Raw genomic sequence first — 13,418 nt, 5'->3', positions numbered from 1 at the left:
ATTGAGAGGATCAAATGAGTTAATCTATACAGAGCACCTGGCAGGTAAAAAGTACTCAGTAACACTGGTGATTATTGCTGGACCAAAAAAAGTTAGTCTGGACAAGTAACACTAAGAGTGAAGCAGACAAACATAAGACCCGTCAAAGCCTCAGGCTGAACACCATCAGGAATACGTCTGTTGCTGAACAAGTTGGCTGAACAAGTTGGGTTTACTGGTCTTTTAGGGAGAAAGAGCACACTCCAGGGAGAACTGTGGGCATCTCAGGAAGAAGATATTAGAAGGATTAGAGAGAACTTACTAGAAAGGATATGGGCTTGTGTTAGGTGCTTTAAAGAGGACTAAGAAAGTAGGGCTTGACTTTAATTGGATGCTCTCCGGAAGTGGGGTTAATTCTGTAATGGGTTGTCTTAATAAAGCTTACTTAGATAGGGGACTGTTTGGGCAGTTAGGACAATGTTCATGTTTTGTTTGAGTTCAGACACAATGACAGAGTGATCCTGTCTTTATCTTGATCAATCAGGCTCACAAAATGGCTTTGCTTGATATTCATACTCTGTGAAGGTTTTGTGTTCAACAGGAGAGTGGCAAGGCCTGGCTGCTGGGCAGACCAGTTTCCTGCTGTCAGGGTTTGTTTCTCTCTTTCTCAGGCTTCCTAGGAAGGGCTGCAGGAGAAGGGTTTAACAAGAAAGGAAGAAAGTCAGTCTAACAGCTTCCAAACATCTTTGCTGCTCTCTGTTTTGAAGGTTTAGGTCAGTATAGGCTCCATTTCCTCTGGGTCTGAAAAAGAAAACTGTCATTAAATGGAACTTTGAAGTTATTTTAAAAAAAAAAAAAAAATTCTCCTAAGCTCATTTTAGAAGACTGGAGGCGGGGGTACCTGTGTGGCTCAATCATCATTTGGGTGTCTGACTCTTGGTTTTGGCTCAAGTCATGATCTCAGAGTCAGGATCTCTGGGTCATAACATTGAGCCCTGCCTCAAGGCTGTACGCTCAGCACAGAGTGTGCTTAAGATCTTCTCTCTCCCTCTCATGTATGTGGTCTCTCTCTCTAGTATAAATAAATAAATTTATCTATCTATCTATCTAAAAGAAGACTGAAAGCTTTGAGAACTATCTTGAGATCTCCAATCCAAACTACTCTTCTCAAAAAATTGTTTCACCTCATGCAGCCAGTTCTTGTGGTATAGGATTGGGGTGCACAAAGTGGAGCTCACCTTATTATCCCAGGGGACAGTAGTCACCAGGCCTCTCTTGCCTTCTGAAAGCAAATTGAAACCCTTGTCAATCATTTCTTTCATTTAGAGTGATTTTGGTTGCATGCAAGAGTCTGTCTCAAGCTAATTCAAGTAAAAGGAGTAGTTATTAGAAGAGTACATATGGCCTTATAGGAGATGGAACCCCTTGGAAATCAAGCACAGGCATTAGAGTAGAGCTTTGGGCTAGAAATGTAAGACAGCTGTGGACTTGAGTGACTCTGGGATCTCATGGTTACAGTTTGTAGACCTTTTCTAGCAGCTCTCTGACCCTGTCCACCTCCAGGCAAGTCTTTCCACATTCTGAGTTCAAATTCCTAAGAAAAGGAATTCACCGAACTCTTTCAACTCTAGTTACCAGGTCACATTATGGACAATGAGTAAGCTACTGAATGACTGTAATCTGGTTACTGATCATCCCTAAGGGAAAGACCAACATTGATGCTACTTTATCATCTTTCAACATGGGATTCTGGGTAGGGCAGTATGAGCAATGGAGGAAGGGTCATAGCAGGCACATTGACTAACATCTAGGACCATTCACAGCTCAGCTGATATGCACACATCCTATGCCTACAGTCCTAGAGATGTCCCTCTCTGAAACTACTTAAACACTGTACATGAAGTTATGGGCTCACCTATGACCTCCCAACAACAATGCAATCCAAAATCATCTTCATCCTGAGGTCATCAAAGCTGCAGTGGATCTCAAAAGCTACAGCTTCCTAGTAATTTTCATGCCTCCCTTTGCTCCATTTTGATACTATTCAGACATCATTCTTTTAAAATTATTTATTTATTGTTACTTATTTATTTATTTGAGAGAGTGAGAATGTGTGTGTGTGTGTGCACAAGTTGGGGAAGGGTGAGTGCAGAGTCCAACATGGGGCTCCATCTCATGACCCTGAGATCATGACATGAGCTGAAACCAAGAGTTAGAAGCTCAACTGACTGAGCCACCCTGGCACCCCCATACATCATTCTTATACATATATACACATATGTATATATGTGTCTGTATACATAATATGATGTATGGTAAAAATCATACAGTATAGGAAAGTACACTTCTACTCCTCAGAGAAATTATTCATAATTAATACCTTCCTTTTGTATTTATTCTGGTAGTTACAATTATATTTTTAAAAATATACCTTATGGTTCTCCATTTTTTAGTTTTTCAGCTTACCAAATTGTTGACTTCTCAGTTTAAAAGCTGGGGAATCCAATACTTTCACAGTATTTTCTTTCTTCTGCACTCCACCTCTACTACCCAAATTTTGTTAATGATGATGCTGTCTATCGCAACAACACTTTGTTCTCCCCATATAATTAAGTATACTGTGCTGATACTAAAAATTGAGAATCAACAAAAAATATTTAAAATATGTAATTATTATTCAATGCATTTTTAATATGCAATGTATGTTTCCCCTGAACTTTGAAGACATCCATTATCTTCTGGAATCCAGTACTACTGACAGGAAATCTCATGTACATCTCATTGTCTTCTCTTTGTAGATAAGAACTTTTTAAATCTCTGGACTTTAGAATTTTTTTCAAACCTTGGAAGGCTTATCATTTGAATGTGCATAGATATTGGACTTTTTCCATACACTCTACCCCACATAGCAGTCATGTGTCTTTACACAGGGAAGTTAAAACCTCTGTTCTTTATTTGATAACTTCATTTCTATTGTTTCTGTTTTCTCCTTCTGGAATGCCTTATGTTTTTCTTCTTTTTCTTTTTGATCTATGTCCTAGTAGACTTTCCTAACCTTATCTTCTTGATGTCTAACTTAATCTTCAGATAATTTTATTTTATTGTTTAACTTTATCAATGATTCTTTGGGCCAATTTATTTTGTAACAAGATTTTCTTATTAATTGATTAGTTAATTGGTATCTCAATTTTTTCACAACAGCTTGTTATTATTTGATGGATGCAATAGCTTTAAAAATTCCTCTAAGAATATTACTTCTAACTTCAAATTTTCTCTTTCTTGAATTATTTCTACTTTCACCTTATTGATTGCTCAGTTTATTCCATTCTTTCTTTCACTTTCAGGGTTTTATAATCTGGTAATCCTCAAATAATCAAACGATCCCTTGCTGTCTATTTATATTTGCAAATAATGAACTAGGCTGGCCAGAAGAACATATTTGGTATCGGTGTTCTGAGTTGCTATCTAATAAATGGGAGAGTTGGTTATGGTCCTAAGGACTAGGGCAGGATACCCTTATTAGTTCAGCTTTCCTGTCGGATTCAATTAGGAGAAGCAAGCTGTGCCAAGGTAAGGAAGGTTCCTCTCACAGATGGTGCTAAGTGCACTTCATTCTGTCCTTGGTAGAGCTTCCTTGATTTATCTTCTCTACTTCATCCCCCATCCCTGGCTGTTGTGCATATCCACACTCCTCAAGGATGCTCTGATTCTTTTTATACTTTTACTAGGAGTCTTATCCCATTCCTATCTGTGTCCAAAGAACAGCTCCCAGATTTAGCTGGAAATCATTGATGACTTTGAGTAAGGAAGCAGACAAGATCTTCAACCATTTCTGCTGTCCTGAATGCAGTGATTTCACAGACCCCTTAAGCACGACTTCTCTTTGCTCTCGCTGGTGGACTTCAGCTTTGTGGGGGCTCTCACAGAAGAACCGTGCTCACCTCTGCTAGCTTTGGCTGTTTTCCTTTGCTCTCGTTGCACCATGAACTCCAACCCTATCTGTCCAATGTTATATTCCTGGAAGTCCTCAACATTCTGGGTCCACCCCTTCCTTCTTCTGAGTACTGGTTTTATTGCCTACTCTTTGGTTTCAAAAATTATTTCTAATATTTCAAAGATGAAGTCTTAGTTTCTAGACCAAAATTTGAATCAGAAGACTCACAGATTTCTTTGTTCTTGTGAAATATGTGGATTAGATAGAAATATGTGGATTAGGTAGCAACTGCATCTCTTATACGTTATGTATGACAGTGGAGGAAAGCAGAGCTTTATTAAGTTAGAATTAACAGTAATGATTACTCTTCTTTTAAAAAAGAAACTAAAGGTCAGTGGAATGATAAAGTTTCAGAGCTAGCAAGGAAGTTCCAAAGCTAGCAAGGAAGGGAAGTCTAAAGTGCCAGTGAAGGAACAGGAGTGAGGTTTCCTTCTTCAAATTGCCTTCTTGGGCCCTGGCCTCACTTCCTGAATGATGCAACTATAGGTCACAGATTCCTTAATCTCCTTGAGCCTTGGTTTCTTATCCATAAGGTAAAAATGATAGCATCTTCGTGTCTACTATAAGGGTTAAATTGGTTGATGTTTCAAAAGTGCTTATAAAAATTCCTGAAATATAGCAGGCACTCAGTAAATATTTGTTGAATAAGAAGATATGAGCGAGGGTTGAATAAACAACATCTGAAAACAGAAATGTGTTATTCTCCAGCTGGTACCATCACTGAGTCTTCTTCTAAGGCCAGCTGCTTGTACATGATAGGGGAAGTAATAAAGCCAGTAAATGTCATTGGTCGGAGCTCAAGGCTTCATTCCTGGAGGAGATCCCGAAGAGATCACAGATAAGTAGAGACCACTGCATGTTTGCTGGTGATGATAAGCACGTCTAACAATGCTGGTGGTTTTACTACCCTGAGTAGTGTGAGACTCATCTCCCAGGAGAGCTGAGCTGTTATGAATAGTTAGGATTTTGACTTTGGAGTCATACAGCTTGGGTTTGAATCACAGCTCCTATATGGACTGACTTATGTTCCCCCAGACCCACATGTTAAATCCTAACTTTCAGTGCCTCAGAATGTAACCGGATTTTAAGATAAGGTCTTTAAATAAGTAATTAAATAAAAATGCAGCCATTAGGGTAGGTCCTAATCCAGTTTGACTAGTGTCTTTCTAAAAAGAAGAAATTTGGGCACACAGAGAGATATTGGGGATACACCAGCACAGAAGAAAGACCATGTGAAGACACAGCAGGAAGGCTGCCATCTGCAAGACAAGGAGGGAAGCTTCAGAAGAAATCAAACCTGCCAACACCTTGATCTTGGACTGGACTTTCTGTGATCCAGGTTGAGAGGAAGTAAATACCTATGGTTTCAGCTACCCCATCTGTGCTGATTTGTTACAGTAGTCAGAGCAAACTAAAGCTTCAAGCCTATGATCTCAGTAAATGTGGGTAGGTTTCACTCTCTCTCAGAGCCTCAGTTAACTCATTGGCAGAATGTGGATATTAGCAGGACTCAATCTATAGATTTTTGAGGATGAAATGAGGTTGACATTTAACACAAAGTCTGCCTCACAGTAAGAGCCTAACATGTTAGCTATCATTATTATTATTATTGCTATAAACAGTGTTAGTTATTATTGTTGTTATTAATGTCTTCAGAGGGTACAGTTATCAGGCACCTTCCCTATGTGGTTTGAAAGTGAGCAGTACGGTTACACACCCAAAACAGTGCATCTTTTTTTTGTAATCAAAATCCTATTTTACAGATGTGAAAATAACCCCTTTTTAAATGATTTTTGGGGTCTGGTAAAATGGCCTGAATATTTAACAGAATAAAGTATGACTATAAAACACAAAATAATCAGTTTGAAAAAGAAAGTTTATCTGAAACAGGGATTTAAATCATGATGCTTAGTTCATGTAGTTTGTGTGCACCGTTAAGTAAATGGACATTTTGATCCATTTTGAATTTGTTCAAATTAGCCAAGAGTGATAGCTATCGTTTGAAGATAGCTTTGAAAAGCTATCGTTTGAAAATTCTCTTATTCTAAGTTTTTTTTTTTATGTGTAGTTGACATACAATATTATATTAGTCTTAGGTGTGCAGCATAGTGGTTCAATAGTTATGTACATTATTTGATGTTCACCATGATCAGCATAGTTACCATCTGTCACCATACAGTTATTACAATATTATGATAATATTCCCTATGCTGTACTTTCCATTGCAATGACTTATTTATTTTATAACTGGAATTTTGTTCCTCTTTTTCCACTTTACCTATTTCACCCATCCCCCTATACCCCTCCCTCTGGAAGTCACTAGTTTTTTCTCTTTAATGGTGAGTCTATTTCTACTTTTTTGTGTTGGTTCATTTGTTTTGTTTCGTAGATTCTACACGTAAGTGAAATCATGTGGTATTTTTTTTCCTGTCTGATTTATTTCACTTAACATAATATCTTGTAAATCCATCTGTGTTGTTGTGAATGGCAAGATTTCATTTCCTTTTTATGGCGGAGTAATATTCCATTGTGTTTATATACCACATCATTTTATCCATTTATCCATCGGTGAACAGTTAGATTGCTTGCATATTTTGGCTATTGTAAATAATGTTGCTATAAACATAGAGGAGCATATATCTTCTTGATTTACAGTTTTTGTTTTCATTAGTAAATACCCAGAAGTGGAATTACTGGTTCATATTAATCGTGAAAATTATTAACCACAGGAGCAGTAAAATGAATTTACACTGGAAACCATAATAAGATGTTGCTTCCTATAAATGCTTCTTTTAGGTTTGATTTAGAAGAAGTGGTCAGGGTGCAAAGAAGAGATTAATGGGGTAACAGTCATAATGCCTTAGTTCTAGCTCTGTTTCAGGATCTTCCTTTGTAAAATGGTGCTGAAAGGGCCAGTATTGTACACATCATGAACCTTTAAAGAGTCACATGAGGTAATGATTATGAAAATGCTCTGTGAAAATACATCAAGGTCAAGGTTAACATACTAGTGCTGGGTCGTGTCCATAGAATGTAACCTTGATATGATGTGGTGAGAATGGCACTTGATCTCTGTGGTTTTACTCCTCCAAACCCATAACCCTAATCTAACCATGAGACAAACTTAAATCGGTGACATTCTACAGGATACCCTACCAGCACTTCTCTAAACTGTCATGGTTATGAAAAACAAGCAACAGACTAAGAAACTCTCACAGACTGGAGGAAATTAAGTAGACATGATGACTAAGTGTATTGTGGTATCTTGGATGGGGTCCTGGAAGACAAAAAGGATATTAGCTGGAAAACAAGTGAAATCCAGATAAGATCTACAGTCGTTGGTAGTAATATACCAATGCTGGATCTATAGTGGTGACTAATTTAATTAATGTGATGATATGAGAAGAAGGAAACTGGGTGGGGGGTTATGGGAACTCTTTGAATTATCTTTGCAAATTTTATGAAAAAACTATGATAGAATTAAAAAGTTTATTTTAAAATGCATATATATTTTATTTGGTTATTTAATTTGATTTGAAAATGGCTTAAAAATTCAAACACTCACTTTAAAAATGTTAGAGAAAAGAATTATGTGATATTGTGAGAATATTTTCAGAATAGAAGAGTCAATTATTCTTTTCCTGTTTCCCATGAATAGAGTTTCTCCTTTATTATCATTGTCATCTACAAGATTATCTCAGTGCTGAAGAGACCAGAGAGTTCATCATCCTCCTTACCTTGCATACTGAGCCCCAGAATGGGCAGGTGACTTGTCCAAAGTCACAATTCATTTCACTTTTGGCAGTACTAAGAATGTGAAAGAAAAGACTTTTTTAATTGCACATAAAGTATTAAAAATATGGATCTATATGTGTGTATTTGTGTAGAAGTATGTACACACACAAAACACATATCATATATTGCATTATGTATATAATATTCCTTTTTAATAGAAATGAAAGCACAAGATAGTCTTATTAGTGGGTCTATTAGTCTGCTGGATTTTGTTTTGTTTTGGTTTTGGTCTAGATTATTAAGGAAACACATCCAGCTCAGTTAAGGAAGGAAGTTTGAGAACAAAACCAAATAAAACTCTGTCCTTGTGACAGGCCTGTATGAAACATCAAGGATTTAAAGGGGTGCAGATCTGGTCTCTAATCTTGAGGACCTCACAGACTGGTCTACAAAGCAAACACCAAAGCAGCTTTCCATTAGAACCTCGAAAGCCCAGGGGCAGCCATACGTATGTGCTGAGAAAGCACTGAGGAGAGACACCTGACCCAACTACAGGATTAGCTTTAAAGACCCATTCATTGAAGAGTGACCACTGGAGATGTCTTAAAAGATGATTGAAGAGTTAGCCAAATGAGGAGAGAGGAGGAAGGGCTTCCAAGCAGAAGGGACTTGTCCTTTACGATTGCAAGCAAGGAAGGAAGGGTGTGGGTTTAGATAAGACCGGGGATGAAGGGTGAGCGGAATTCAACTGAGATCAGGCTTGAGGACGTCACTCATCACAGTGAAGTAGGATATGAAGCCGTGTGCTGATAGTGAGGGGTGGGCACTGGGTGGACAACTTGGAGAGAGAGGTAAAGATTTGGCCCTGTGTCTGAGGGAAAAGAGAGTAAAATGTAAGCAAAGGTAAATGAAGGGCTAATGAACAATTCTGAGCTGGCGTTAGTACAAACATATGGGAACGTGAAATTTCCTCTGGCAGCGTTCAGCTGTCCAAGTGTAGAGAAATTACAGAGGAAGTGGACTGTAGCATTCATTTTGGGTTCACTATTCCCAAGCAGGGCTGGCAGAGTATAGGGATCTAAGGGAACCAAGAATGGCTGATGTCATCTGTTACAGACATCAGTTATGAAGCCCAGGATGGTCAGGGCAAAAAGGAAACTTGAGGAAGTCAAGAGACTAGAAGAAAATCAAGGTAGTAGGACATATGATGTCTCTATAGGGATAAGGGAAAGTAAAACTCTCTTAAAACTAAATTTGGTAGAAGGCTAATCCATGTGTGGAGGTCCTGAGTAAATGAAATGAGATGCCCAGAGGGCGGAGAGACGGGAAATGGGCATTCAATCCAGGCGACTTCAACAGAGGATGGTGCTTACCTGAGGGTAGAAACTGGGTGTGGTGCCAGGAGAATGCATCCCAGGTGTCAGGGTTTTCAGGGGTGCAGACTGGCAAAGCAGTAAGGGAGATGCAGCAAGGAAAGGACATGGTTAGAGATGCCTTCTTTTTAGGGACCAAGGATCACAGAAATGGGAGGAAAAGCTAGAATAGATTGCTTCAAATATAGCCAGGAGGGAAACAGTTCATGTTGAAGGAATGGGCCTTGGGATCAGGCCAACCTACCTGTGTAACTACAGGCAGGTCCATTAACTCCCTAAGCCTCCCTTTTTTCACATGTAAGACCTCTGCTCTAGGAGGCTGTCATGGCCCCAAAGAAGGTCATGTGCCCCCTACCTCAGTATGTGGGAGATACACAGTAAATGAGAGCCAGTGGGTTTTTTCTCCTTTTGACTGGGGCTTGGAGTCCCAGGGGGTCTGGCTTGTCTGAGCAAGACCTGCACACAGTGGATAGAGAGCACTAGCTGCTACCCTGGTCCCAGGCAGGCAGAGTAACCGTGACAGGTCTGACAGAACTGAGGGCTCTGCCTTAAAAACCAGTAGCAAGAGATTTCAATATTAAAGTCTATTTTGAGATACAAAAGATGGGAAAAGCCAACATCCCAAATCACTTCTGCAGATACATGTTCCAAAAACAACTCCCACTGGGGCCCCCTTTGTTCTCCAAAGGGCTAGTCTTTTGTTCCCAGGTAAGGAGGAGGCATAGACACAGCAGAAAATAAGGAGCAGGGAAAGAGGAATCAGGAAGGGGCAGGAACAAAGGGAAGAGAAAAACCTGTAGAGAGGCAACACTGTGAAGTGAACTCAGTCGAATTCCATGGCTCTGGGCTCAGGTTGTATTTATAAGGAAAGGGACATTCACGAGATCTATGGGGTCTTTAATTCTCATTATATATAACATGTTGGTTATATTTATAAAATAGAATAATAACTACATCTGGAAACTTTACACAGAAATTAAGGTTGACGTATGTGCCAGATTGATTTATATTCCCTGATAAGATGGTAAAGTAAAGATTTATTTTACTTTGCACTCTTACAGCTTGGATTATTATTCATACTTTATTTCGCAAATTGGTGGTAACCCAACTGCAGCCAAATCAAGAGTTCACATGCCAAGTTTTGGTCTGAAAAAGTCTTTGCATCCAATATATATTTGGCCACAAAAATAAGGAGATCAAATAATAGAAGAGAGAAGAAAGTGCTTTATGTACTCTGGAGCTCAAAAACAGATGTGAATAAAGTTCTCATGGAGTGTGGCTAGCTAACATCTGGTAATCCCTAATGCATTTCACTGTCTATTTGTAAGTTTCCCCCAATGTTTAATATCAATAGCTATACAGGAACATAGTGACTTACACAAAGAAAAAAATTTATAGATATCAAGGACAAAGCCAGAAAATTACTCTGTTCTTGGCATCCATCCTTCCTGGGCAAGGACTTCGTATTTTCTTTCTGTTGATGCTATGTTTAATAAAGCTATGTGATTGGTTAGATTTCGATTGAGCTGAACATGTTTTGTTTTGTTTCTTTTCTATGACTCAGTGACAAAAGAAACATAAAACCTTCTGCTTACTTTAATCACAGACTTCAGGTTTCTTCTATGTAATCTGAAGAAGAACTGAGAAAATATCCCCGGAAGAACTAGTTGTACCTATAGAGGAGGAGGAGGGTGAGAAAGGGATAGGGAGGAAGGTGAATATTTCAGCTTCTTTTCTTCTTTTGGCATGCAATCTGTTTGATTTCTTGCTCCCTTTCAAATAACACTCTTCTGCAAATACAACTCCCATTTGTAAGGAAATTTGCAGATGAGAGCAGACACCTCTGTGTCTCTGACCACAAAGGTTAAAAAGGTTGAGTGATGTGGGGCAAAGATGAAAAAGAAATTGTGATTCTCATGGTTAAATGCAGTCAGTAGCTGAGATTAGATATATGTTCTCCACCTCATCCACAGATCCATATTGCCTTACATAAATTAACAGTAATCTACACATTCCTTTGACAGAACAGGCTGGCCCACAGAATTGATGGATTAGTAACAAACTCAGAGATGACAACAAGGTATCAACTTGTGTGCCTACTTAGGTCCACTGGTAGACCTGCCAGGAATAGGAAGCATTAGAAGAATCCAAAAGCTCTTTATAAACTCAGTGGGAAAGTGCCTAGCTAGTAGGTTTTGGATATTTGTCAGGGGAGGGGGCAGAGAGAGTAGCAGCACATGAGCTACTCAGTTACTGTCCCTGCTTTAAGGGACATTAAGGGGACATTAAGGGACAATAAGGCTAGGAATTTTTATTTTAAGGTCAACCCATAGTAACAAATGCATATGTGTATTATGCAGTAATAGTAATAAATCCAATCATATGATGATGCTTTCTGTCTTCAGAAGAACTTTCACATGTATCATCTCATGAGATCCTAAGTGATTTCATGAGATAGAAAGGGGATGTATTTGTATACCCATTTCCAAATAAGGAACTGAATTTCAGAAAAGATAAGTAATTCATGCTCGGTCATGTAGCTGGTAAGTTAGAGAATTTAGGAAATAATATGTAGTCATTTGAATATTTTGCAATCATTGCAGGAACTATGTCTAGGATTTTCTGATTCCTAAATTGTGCAACAACAAACTGTAAAGTTGACTACATGGGAGACATTTACAGTAAGTGTGTGCATACATGATTATGTGAAAAGTCAGAGATAGCCAACCTTTGAAAGGAATGGATGATTGTATTAGTCAACTCCAGAAAAAATACATAAATAGATTTATCATAAACGATTTGTCTATATGATTATGGAGGCTGGGAAGATGAAAATCTGCAGATTTCATGTCCCAGTTGAAATCTGAAGAATGGCAGGCTGCTATAGAACCAGGAATAACAGATGTCTCAGTTTGAAGACCATGAGGCAGGAGAATTCACTCTTCCTTGGGAAAGAGCCTGGCTTTTGTTCTAGGCAAGCCTTCAACTGATTGGATAAGGCTCACCCACATTAGGGAGAGCAATCTGCTTTACTCCCTCTATCAATTTAAATGTTACTCTCATTCAACAACACCCTTACAGAAAAACCCAGAGTAATGTTTGACTGAATATCTGGGTCCATTCAAGTGGACACATAAAATTAATCATCACTAGTCTATTCCTTGCCAATTTGTCACCCATACACTTCTCCTTAAACTGTACTTAATCTCAAAATAAAGCAAATAGCAAGATCACCTAATATGATACAACTATCCTGTATTCAACCAAAATACACTAACCCTTTTCCCAGAAAAGGAAACAAAGTCCTTGAGTGATACTTACTCTTCTATTTGATATCTCATAACTTAAGTACTCTGAGAGTGAGATGTTATGGACTGGATTGTGTCCCCTGTCAAAATTCCTATACTGAAACCTTAATCGCCAATGTGACTGTACTCAGAGATAAGGCTTTTAAGAAGATAATTAGTGTTAAATGAGGTCCTAATGGTAGGACTCTAATCCAATAGGATTGGTGTCTTGTAAGAAGAGACACCAGATGTCTCTCTCTCTCTCTCTCTCAATCTGCATGTGCACACAGGAAAGGCAATGTAAGCACAAAGCAAGAAGGTGGCCATTTGCAAAGCAGGAAGAGAGGTCTCATCAAAAATCAACCCTGTGGGCTCCTTGTTCTTGGACTTTCAGCCTCCAGAACTTGAGAAAATAAATCTTTGTTATGTAAGCCACCCAGTGTGTGTATCTTGTCATGGCAGCCTGAACTAACCAATACAATGACCAAAGCCCCACCTGAGATATTTGTTACTATCACAGAAGAGGGAAGTTATTTGAAGTATGTCAGTCCAACAATTATCTGCATGTGTTGAACCATTCCATTAAACTTCCAGGCTGGGCATAAACCCTAAATGAAGCTTTTTAATAAAGCATCTCTGAAGACATACTTTCCTGGTATTTTGAGGGCTGGATTATAACATAAACTGCAAGTCTTTTCACATTTTCTCAAAAGCAGCATGGTGAAATTTCCAGCTGTAGGAGGAATGACTGGGAAAGAGAGGAGGCAGTTTTACTGAGTGTTTACCATACACTGAGCCTCGTAGATACAATGAGATACAAAAGATACACATTGTCCCTACCCTCAGGTACTCTTATAGTGCTGCCCTAGGTTCCAGGCTGGGATAGAGTATTTGTTCCTCTGAATCTGTAAGGTTGTCATGAAAACAAAATTGATTTTAAAAAGTTTATTTGGAGAGTCTAGCAGGAAGCCCACCTATGCATAGAGGCTTAACTGGATGTTATTCCTCCCTAACTGGGGGAAGTGTTTGCTTTTTCACTTACCATCGTGG

Source organism: Mustela putorius, unplaced genomic scaffold (assembly GCF_011764305.1).
Source record: "Mustela putorius furo isolate JIRA1106 unplaced genomic scaffold, ASM1176430v1.1 tig00003949_pilon_pilon_pilon, whole genome shotgun sequence".
Classification (NCBI taxonomy): domain Eukaryota; kingdom Metazoa; phylum Chordata; class Mammalia; order Carnivora; family Mustelidae; genus Mustela; species Mustela putorius.
This window is presented reverse-complemented; position numbering follows the sequence as displayed.